General features: G+C 40.9%; 1 non-coding gene across 1 annotated transcript; it reads right to left on the bottom strand.

Annotated features, from left to right (window-relative positions):
- Positions 1-8,659: 8,659 nt before the first annotated feature.
- Positions 8,660-8,797, bottom strand: LOC119929140. Its single transcript, XR_005451279.1, has one exon. It is a non-coding gene; the product is annotated as a small nucleolar RNA SNORA7 (small nucleolar RNA).
- Between the last annotated feature and the right edge of the window lie 1,409 nt (positions 8,798-10,206).

Below are 10,206 nucleotides of genomic sequence, written 5' to 3'. Positions count from 1 at the left end.
TATGAATTCATAAGCAAGGTAAAGAAAACAAACAATAACTTATTAATATTTATTGGTGCCACAGTGTTTTTCAGCTTGTTTCATTTACATAGAACCAATTAGTGGAAAGATGGTTAGTGTTGCAAGATACAAAGTGACTGAAGCAAGAGTTAGATTTTTAAAGGTACAGGATCTCGTTAGCAATAACGAAGGATATTTAACTGGAATCAACTAGTGATTTCAATTTTGTCCATGCACATGCATTGATAAGGAAAACTCAGAGGGAAGCCAATGTCCTTCTCGGGATAATAGCTTGGTCTGGGAATTCAGGGAAATCATTAACCCACAGCTATCTTCAAGAACTGTCAACTTTTGGGGAAATTTATTTCTTTCCCAAAAATAAATTATTTTCCTTGTGCTTACCCTGCACAAAATGCCATCATGCATTCCTTTTTTTCCTCACAAGATGTAGGTTCATTTATCTGTCTCATCAGCCATTAGATAGTCCTTGCATTCTGTTGTTGTTATCTATAAAGAATCTGTTAGAAAATCAAAGTGGTGGAACAAAATCCCTATCTGTAGTCATGTTTACATGTTGACACAAATAAAAAATGCAACACTCCTGGAAAAAAAAGTGTACAGGGAATATCTCATAATGCTGATGTGGAAACATGAAGCAAAGGGAAAGTCAGGTGGCTGGCTTCTCTCCCCCTCTTTTTTGAAGACCAGACTTGTATATATTAACTTAAAATGTATAGATAAGAAGATCGCTAACTAATGTTATCACTATGAACATCTTACACTGACACATTTTCATTTCAGCTGGCCAAAAACTCATGTGTTTCTCCCTATTCTTTTCCCAGTCCAATGAATCTGTTTTAGGTGAGATACTTCACACCCCGAGGAAAGGCCTGAAACAAGTTTTAATTTATTAATGTTTTAAGTCACATAATCACCACTACGATGTACAATGCCCACTCTTCCGTTATTCCCTTCTCCTTGTCTGGCATAAATAATTGAAATGGGTTTTAATCACATTTTAGCAAAAACAATCTCTGTATATTAAAATACATTCCATGATGAATGGAGATAAATCTAAAATTTATAGAAAGGGGGGCATTTGCATAAACTGCAATATCCAAACATATAGGGCATTAAGTAACGATTGTTGCAAAGGGCATAAAAAATTCAACTTTGTATCATGAAAGAAACCCAAATTCTTAACATGATTAAGATCATATATCACCTGGACCTATCTTATTAAAAGCATAATTGTTGTTCAGAACAGGAGCGGTTTTAACTCTAATCTGGCTTTATATGTGTACAAATAGAAAGAGTGATATGGAAACTGATGCTTTTCATGATCCATAGGCATTTTATTAATGTTTGAATAATAACCACCCGGAGGGCCTGTTATAAATTAAAGGGATGAATTGAGGTATAAATTTTTATGAGAACTAGTTATACATTTCCATTATGTGTTTAAAAATGAAGGAACTACTGTGAACGCTGCAGAACTCACATCTATTTGAGATGATTTGGATGGAGAGAAGGTACAACTGGAGAAACTGTGGTGGCCATAAGAAAGATGTATGTGTCCCTTTGAACGGATACATCATATGTCATGCATGAACTCAGTTCTTCAGAAGACTTTCCTCTGCTACTGTATCTGCATAGTTACAACAGGAGGTGGTGATATATCAGCAAGTTTTAGGCCACTTAAGTGGGATTCTGATTGTTAAATCACCAGAAGACTTGGACATTACCTTTTGGCAGTTAATGTAATAAAAGAAGTCATTGACTTTGGCAGCAGAACCAAGTTTTGTCTCCCTGATTCTAGGATGCCTGCTCTTTGTTTCTAAATGCAATCCAGTTCTGGCAATTTGGAAGATGCCAAAGACAGAGTGGTACCCCATTTCTTCAGTGTGGAAGGGACTGGGCTTAATCGGGGAGACAGGCTGTCACTCTTAGGAATTTCAGGAAAAAAAACCCACAAGACCAATCTCTCTAATCCACCTTCTCCCCACCAAGCAGCCCAAAGCACAAGATGTAGGTGGATACCAAAAATGATCTTTAAATCACAGAGATTGTACAATCCTTATGGACTAGCTTCAATACCAATTTGTTTCTAGGCTGGGTCTAGCCAACTTGGGATCACAAGCTAACTTGTGCTTAGTACTGAGCACAAACTACAGTAAAATTATGTTATCCCAGGGATATTGGCAGAAGAAATGCCCAGAAGAGGTCCCACAGTGTACCTGACTGTATGGAGCTGGCTGTGAGTATACTGCATGTGGTTTTTAGAGGGCAATATACAAGACCCTGGTGCATTCATTATGTCCCTTGTATTAACTAAACTCCTTTTATTAGGTAAAAAATAAAAGTATCCTGTGTGGCTCTTTAAGGTTTATTTGGTCTAGAAATTGTTATTCAATATTACATAGCTCTTCAGAACTCAGATTTATCTAGGTTCAAAAACCAGAACCAATGTGTTTCATTTTCTTATTGATACCTTGCCATTTTCCTATCTGAAAAAGTTTTGTTGGAGAATAATAATGGGAGGCAAATGATTTGATTTAGAATTACAGGAAAAATGAATATAGCTGAGTACCACTGTCCCCCAAATGAAATCCACTGCCAGCCAGGTTTAGTTGGAAAGAGCAAAGGTATTGGAGTCAGAGGACTTGGGTTCTAATACTGGCTCTGCCATGTGGCTTCTGTGTGACCTTGGGCAAGTCACTTAACTTCTCTGTTCCTGTTACCTCACTGTAAAATGGGAATTAAGACTGTGAGCCCCATGTGGGACATGGACTGTGTCTAAACTGATTCAGTCAATGGCATTTATTGAGTGCTTACTACGTGTACAACCCTCTGCTAAGCACTTGGGAGAATTCAGTTCGAGTTGGCAGATATGTTCCCTGACTACAAGGAGTTTACTATCTAGAGGATTAGCTTATATCTATCCCAGAACTTTTGGAAAGAGCACGGGCTTGGAAATTAGAGTACTTGGCTTCTAATCCCGGCTCCGCTATTTGTCTGCTTTGTGACCTTGGGCAAGACACTTAACTTCTCTGTGCCTGCTATCTGTAAAATGGGGATTAAGACTGTGAGCCCCACGTGAGACAATGATAACCTTTTATCTACTCCAGTGCTTAGAACAGTGCTTGACACATAGTAAGTGCTTAACAAATACCATATTATTATTATTATTATTATTATTATTGTTATATGACATGTAGTAAGCACTTAAAAATACCATTAAAAAAACCCAACAGATAGGGATGCAGAGGAAGAAGACTAACTATGAAGCAGTAATATGTACAGTAAGCAGGGGAGCCTTGTATATATGACAACCAGCAGTGGGTGATCATTCCAAAAAAAGGGATCAAAAAGTGTTGGGGAACCAATGGAACATTCTCCTTTGCCCCTTGATCGATATTTTGTACACTTACTAAAATTCTTCTTGAACATATTCCTAAATTAGACGTGGAAGTGGTTAACAGGGGAAGATGCTGTTCATTTTGTTTAATTGGGCCACATGTCCTAAGCAAATTTGTAATAGCAGATATAATTTCCGAAGTATCAGCTCATAATCAAAACTACCACCCAGACACTGTGGTTCCATTCCATGAAAAAAGAGTTTAAAGTTGCTTGTCATTCCTCCATGATTACCTGACCATCGAACACACAGTCTATCAGCAACTGCGCCTATTTACCAACCATTTCCGACAGAGATTCCTTTAGGATAGTCTCATAAACAAACCAATCTGGCATCACAGATAGTAATGAGGCTGTGTTTATGTCTGTAGTTCCAATTGAGTTAAAATGTTGTGCCAATGGTGAATAAATCCCCAAAGACAGGGGGATGGCATTTGGACAGGTATCTCTTTGAGCTATTTAAATTCTTGGGGGCTGATAATTGAAATGGGACTGTCAAAAGAAAAGAATTTGTGAGATTTCAGAAGTGCTGCTTTTTTATGACCTTAGACATAGTGGGGAAAAAAAAAGAAAAACAGATTTTTGTCTTAGTTCTTCATTCTTTTATTTCTCTATCAGACTAGGAACTTCTAGATATTGTGGGTGAAGATGAAAAATACTGTGAAGAGAAAAGAAATGATACAATATTTGTGTTTCAAGAAACCAAAAGTTTGAGTTCACTTTAACTTGGGTGAAAGTTCAGGTTGGTTTTTATTTTATCCAAACTATTTTGCCCATCCCTCCTGAATACCATAGATCCCTGAGTCCCTGTGTCATTCTGTTTGTGTTCAGTTAAATCTTCCTCATTTCTCTATCATGCAGTACTTTTATAAGGTGAACTGCACTGGGCACAGAATTCCAAAGTGGGTTTCTCTGTTGCTGGGATGAACAGTCTCATTCAATTTTTGCTCAATACTTGAAGACATGCTATTCAGGTTTTTGTTTATAATTTATATATATATATATTTGACCTAGCAGAGACCTCTCCTAAACTCTGTGTCTCTATGTTCACCTAGACCCTTATCCCACTGTCTAATCAGTTAAATAAAAATGATCAAAAGTAATTACTATCATTCATGTGGTGAGAAAGTTTGCAGAGAAAAGAGAATTTGGAAGAAAAATTCATGATAGTGTTGAGCAGAATTGATCCTCGAGTTAAATATGAGTTTTAAAAAAGTATGCAATCCCTGTAAATCATTGAGAAGCAGCATGGTATCACGGAAAGAGCATGGAGCTTGGAGTCAGAGGACCTAGGTTCTTTCCCCAGCTCCACCACCTGTTTGCTGTGTGACCTTTAGCAAGTCATTTAACTTCTCTGGGCCTTAGTTACTTCATCTATAAAATGGGGATTAAGACTATGAGCCCCACATTGAACATGGATTGTGTCCAACCTGATTAGGTTGTGTCTCCTTCAGCACTTAGTACGATGCCTGGCACATAGTAAGCATTCAAATACCATAAAAACAACCACCACCACCACCAACAAAAAAGCCTTTGTTACTGTCATGTCTCAGCATACTATGTGTGTTCAGTAAGGTTATATACCTATATGTGCAAATACATTTATTCACTATGTATGGTATCTGCATTTTCTGTGTGACACTTCCGCACATCCAGTGAATCAATCAATGAACCAAGAATATTTGAGTACTTACTGTATGTAAGATACTGTACTAAGCACTTTGGAGAGTATCCTAGAGTAAGTAGACCCACATCTGCCCTAAGAAGTTTGCCATATAACCAGAAAAGGAAAGGCAGATGAGAATTTAAAGACATAAGGAAGATCATCTCTAGTAATAGAGTTATTTCCAAGGACTATTGGGAGACCTTTACAGAAGACCAATCAACCTGGCAGCTAGCAATTTGGGTAGACATGGCTCTCCTCAAGTGGAGACTTATGAAAATCAGGTTTTGGAGGTAGGCTGTTAGAGACAAGCTTTCAATGGGGCAGTATGTCAAGGCAAATGAGCTATCTACATGGACACAAGATCAAGAAGCTCCTTTTGGATATGCAAACACATGCCACTGGCAGTGGCATCATCTTTGAAAGAGAAAGTCAACAATACATGGTTTTGTAAATGACCCTACTGTTGGTGAATCTATCACAGGCCTGACAGCAACTTAAACAGTTTAGCAACAGAGATTGAGGTTCTTGATAGTAGGGAGTCACACAGTTATTTTCTGGAGTGATTCAGCTAACAAGAGAAAGATGGAATTCTCAGAAAACACCATTCAGCATCCCACTTAGTTTTATTGAATTTTGGCATCTACATATAATAACTGTGGTGTTTAAGTGCTTACTATGTGTTAAACACCATACTAAGCCCTGGGTCAGAATCAGTATAAGCAAATTGAACACTGACTCTATGCCCCATCAACCCATTACAGTCCCTCCCTCTATTGTTCTACTTTCCTCCTTTCATTTCTGTCCATGCTGTAATCACAAGCCATTTAAAATGCAAATGACTGCAATTACATATGTACAGTAAACTTCACTTTTTATTCTACCCTACCTTTAAACATCCCTTTGCTGACCAACACTATCTTTCCAAGAAGAGATATTCCGTGTAAGGATATAAATGTTTGGTGCTGCAGGGTCACCTAAATGTATTGTAGTGGTGTCATGCAAGGTTTACATTCTTGTCTTCCCCTCTAGACTGTGAGCTCGTTTTGGGCAGGGAATGTGTCTGCTAATTCCATTGTACTGTACTCTAAGTATTTAGTACAGTTATCTGCACATAGTGCTCAATAATTTCCATTGATTCTGAGGGCTTAGTACAGTGCTCTGCACATAGGAAGCACTCAAATACCATTGACTGATTGAGTTTCTCCAGCCTCCTGAGAGTGCACTATGGATGTGTTGGTTTATTGCCCATCAAAGTTACTCTAATCTTCATTACCACCGATGCAATGAGGATGTTGTTTATTACTCTATAGTGATTTCCAACTGATGGTGTTAGTTTATGTTTCTCGTTTTGTTCTGTCAGCTTTTCAGCCATTTTCCATCACAATTCTATCCATGAATGAAGGCAGGATTGAGACAGGTGATAAATTCATTCATTCATTCAATCATATTTATTGAGCGCTTACGGTGTGCAGAGCACTGTACTAAGCGCTTGGGAAGTACAAGTTGGCAACATATAAAGACGGTCCCTACCCAACAGTGGGCTCACAGTCTAGAAGGGGGAGACAGAGACAGAGAACAAAACATATTAACAAAACATATTAACAGAATAAAATGAATAGAATAAATATGTACAGGTAAAATAAATAGGGTAATAAATACGTAAAAACATATATACATATATACAGGTGCTGTGGGGAAGGGAAGGAGGTAAGGCGGGGGGGATGGAGAGGGGGAGGAGGAGCAGAGGAAGGAGAGGGCTCAGTCTGGGAAGGCCTCCTGGAGGAGGTGAGCTCTCAGTAGGGCCTTGAAGGGAGGAAGAGAGCTAGCTTGGTGAATGTGGGGAGGGAGGGCATTCCAGGCCAGGGGGATGACGTGGGTCAGGGGTTGACGGCGGGACAGGCGAGAACGAGGCACTGTGAGGAGATTAGCAGCAGAGGAGCGGAGGGTGTGGGCCAGGCTGTAGAAGCAGAGAAGGGAGGTGAGGTGGGAGGGGGCGAGGTGATGGAGAGCCTTGAAGCTGAGGGTGAGGAGTTTCTGCTGATGCGTAGGTTGATTGGTAGCCACTGGAGATTTTTGAGGAGGGAAGTAACATGTCCAGAGCATTTCTGGACACAGACAATCCGAGCAGCGGCGTGAAGTATGGATTGAAGTGGGGAGAGACAGGAGGATGGGAGATCGGAGAGGAGGCTGATACAGTAATCCAGACGGGATAGGATGAGAGCTTGAATGAGCAGGGTAGTGGTTTGGATGGAGAGGTAAGGGCAGATCTTGGCAATGTTGCGGAGCTGCGACCTGCAGGTTTTGGTGACGGCTTGAATTTGAGGGGTGAACGAGAGAGCGGAGTCGAGGATGACACCAAGGTTGCGGGCTTGTGAGACAGGAAGGATGGTATTGCCGTCAACAGTGATGGGAAAGTCAGGGAGAGGGCAGGGTTTGGGAGGGAAGACAAGGAGTTCAGTCTTGGACATGTTGCGTTTTAGGTGGCGGGCAGACATCCAGATGGAGATGTCCTGAAGGCAGGAGGAGATGCGAGCCTGGAGGGAGGGAGAGAGAGCAGGGGCAGAGATGTAGATTTGGGTGTCATCAGTGTAGAGATGATAAATGATGAGCACTCCCTTCTGCACTTTGTTAAAATAGCCCCTTAACTTCTCTGTGCCTTGGTTTCCTTATATGTAAAATGGGGGATTGACTAAACATTCTCCCTCCTTGGAAAGTATTGAGTATAGTTCCTAGAATAGGGTAAACTCTTAATAAAATTATTATTATTATTATTGTGATGATGACATCACCAGAGCCACTTAGAAGCAAGTGGATGGAAGGGAATCCATGGACTAGTGGATAGAGCATAGACCTAGGAATCAGAAGGACCTGAGTTCTAATACTGCCTCTGCCATTTGTCTGTGGTGTGACCTTGGGCAAGTCATTTCACTTCTCTGTACTTCAGTTACCTCATCTGTAGAATGGGAATTAAAACTGTGAGCCCCATGTGGGACATGGACTATGTCCAACCTGATTAGCTTGTGGCTATCCTAGATCTTGTACAAATACCATAAAATACCATAAAAAATTCATAAGGGTATGAATCAAAGGGGACATCTGAGATGGAAATTTAAGCATTCAACAGTCCAAACTGCTTCTGAATCAGATTGAGGGAAGAGAAAGTTCCAGCCTAAGTGATGAGATATGAGTAAACGTTTAGAATTGTGGGAGATATGTCTTGTTGAGACTTGGGTGGAGCAAGATTTCCCTGAATAAAATGTTACTGTTGTGCATTTTTCAATTGATGATTTACCTAGACCAAATCGGGATTGTACATACTGGGCAGGTACTCTTAGCTGGGTGAGGAGTTGGTGTTACCTTATACCGTTGAGTCATCTCTGACCCATAGCGATACCATGGACACATCTCTCCCAGAAAGCCCCACCTCCATCTGCAATCATTCTGGTAGTGTATCCATAGAGTTTTCTTGGTAAAAATACAGAAATGGTTTACCATTGCCTCCTTCCAAGCAGTAAACTTGAATCTCTGCCCTTGACTCTCTCCTGTGCTGCTGCTGCCCAGCACAGGGGAGTTTTGACTTGTAGCAGATTGCCTTCCACTCGTTAGCCACTAGCCAAGCTAGGAATGGAATGGGTGGGCCTCTGCTTGACTCTCCCTCCTGTATTTGAGACTGGTAGAGTACTGGAAACTCTCCAGGTGCATCCCTGAGTGGGGGGTGATAGGAGTATTGGAGAATATTGTTCATCTCTTCAAGATAATACCCAAGAATTATTTTGACATAAACTGGAACATCTCAGTACTTGGAATAGAAAATGAGGAGGGGGATATAGGGTTAGAGACTCTCAACATTCTGAGATGATTCTATTTCTAAGTTCTTGTCAGGCCTGGACTGAACATGCTCCAGCCTAGATATAGAAGGCCAAATATTTAAAGTAGACTAGAACAAGTGGATATCAATAAAAGGTTGAAAATATGGACTAGTGGAAGGAGCACAGTCCCTAGAGCCAGAGTTCCTGTCCCACCAGGGGTTTCCAGTATACGTAGGAGGGAGGACAAGCACTGACTCCCCATTTTGAGGGAAGGGGAGGAACGTATCCAACCCGATTTGCCTGCATCCATGCCAGCACCTAGAACAGTGCCCAGGGCATTGTAAGTGCTTAACAAGTACCATTTTATAGATGAGGAAACTGAGACACAGAGAAGTTAAGTAACTTGCCCAAGGTCATACAGCAGGAAAGTGGAAGAGTTGGGATTAGAATCCAGGTCCTGTGCTCTTCCCACTGGTCCATTCTTCTATTTGGCACAGAGGAGACACTCAACAAACACTGAGTGATTGAATGGTTTAATCCCTAGTGAACTGGAAAGACAGGCAATACAAGATAGGAACAAGAGAAAGCTAGTAATAATTGTGGCATGTGTTAAGCGCTATGTGCCAGGCACTGTACCAGTTGCTGGGGTAGACACCAGCAAATCAGGTTAAGCGCTTAGTACAGTGCTAAGCGCTTAGTACAGTGCTCTGCACATAGTAAGCGCTCAATAAATACGATTGATGATGACACAGCCCCTGTCCCACATGGGACTCTCAGACTTAATCTTCATTTTACAGATGAGGCAACTGAGACACAGGGAAGTGAAGTGATTGCTCAAGTGAAGTGATTGTCCATGGTCACACAGCACACAAGTGGCAGAGCTAGGACCAGAATCCAGGTCCTTCTGACTCTCAGGCCCATAATTTATCCACTAGTCCATGTTGCTTCTCCTAAAAGCTGCTCACATCTAGCCTGCCATTGGCCAGTAGGGACCACTTTCAGAAGTACACAAGGCTTGATGTTAATTTGAGCAATCCTTTTACATTTAATCACATCCCCCTCACCGTCTCTTTTACCTCTGCTTGGTGGGAGTGCTGTATTTTTAGAGCATTTTAGTATTTGCAAAATGCTTTCCAATTGTTGATGTGTTTCTCAGGTCATTCTCCAGAGGAAACCATCCCCAAGTCCTATGAATTTATCAAATCAACACTGACCATGGATTTGATAAGGAAAAGCAAGAGGAGGGACATTGGTGGTGGGATGATTGAAGAGGTGCTCCATGAAAAGGGAATCCCATTATGCAGTGATAGAAAA

The sequence above is a fragment of the Tachyglossus aculeatus genome, chromosome 5, assembly GCF_015852505.1.
Source record: "Tachyglossus aculeatus isolate mTacAcu1 chromosome 5, mTacAcu1.pri, whole genome shotgun sequence".
Classification (NCBI taxonomy): domain Eukaryota; kingdom Metazoa; phylum Chordata; class Mammalia; order Monotremata; family Tachyglossidae; genus Tachyglossus; species Tachyglossus aculeatus.
Note: the sequence above shows the minus strand (reverse complement) of the source record. Positions and strands in the feature narration are given on the sequence as shown.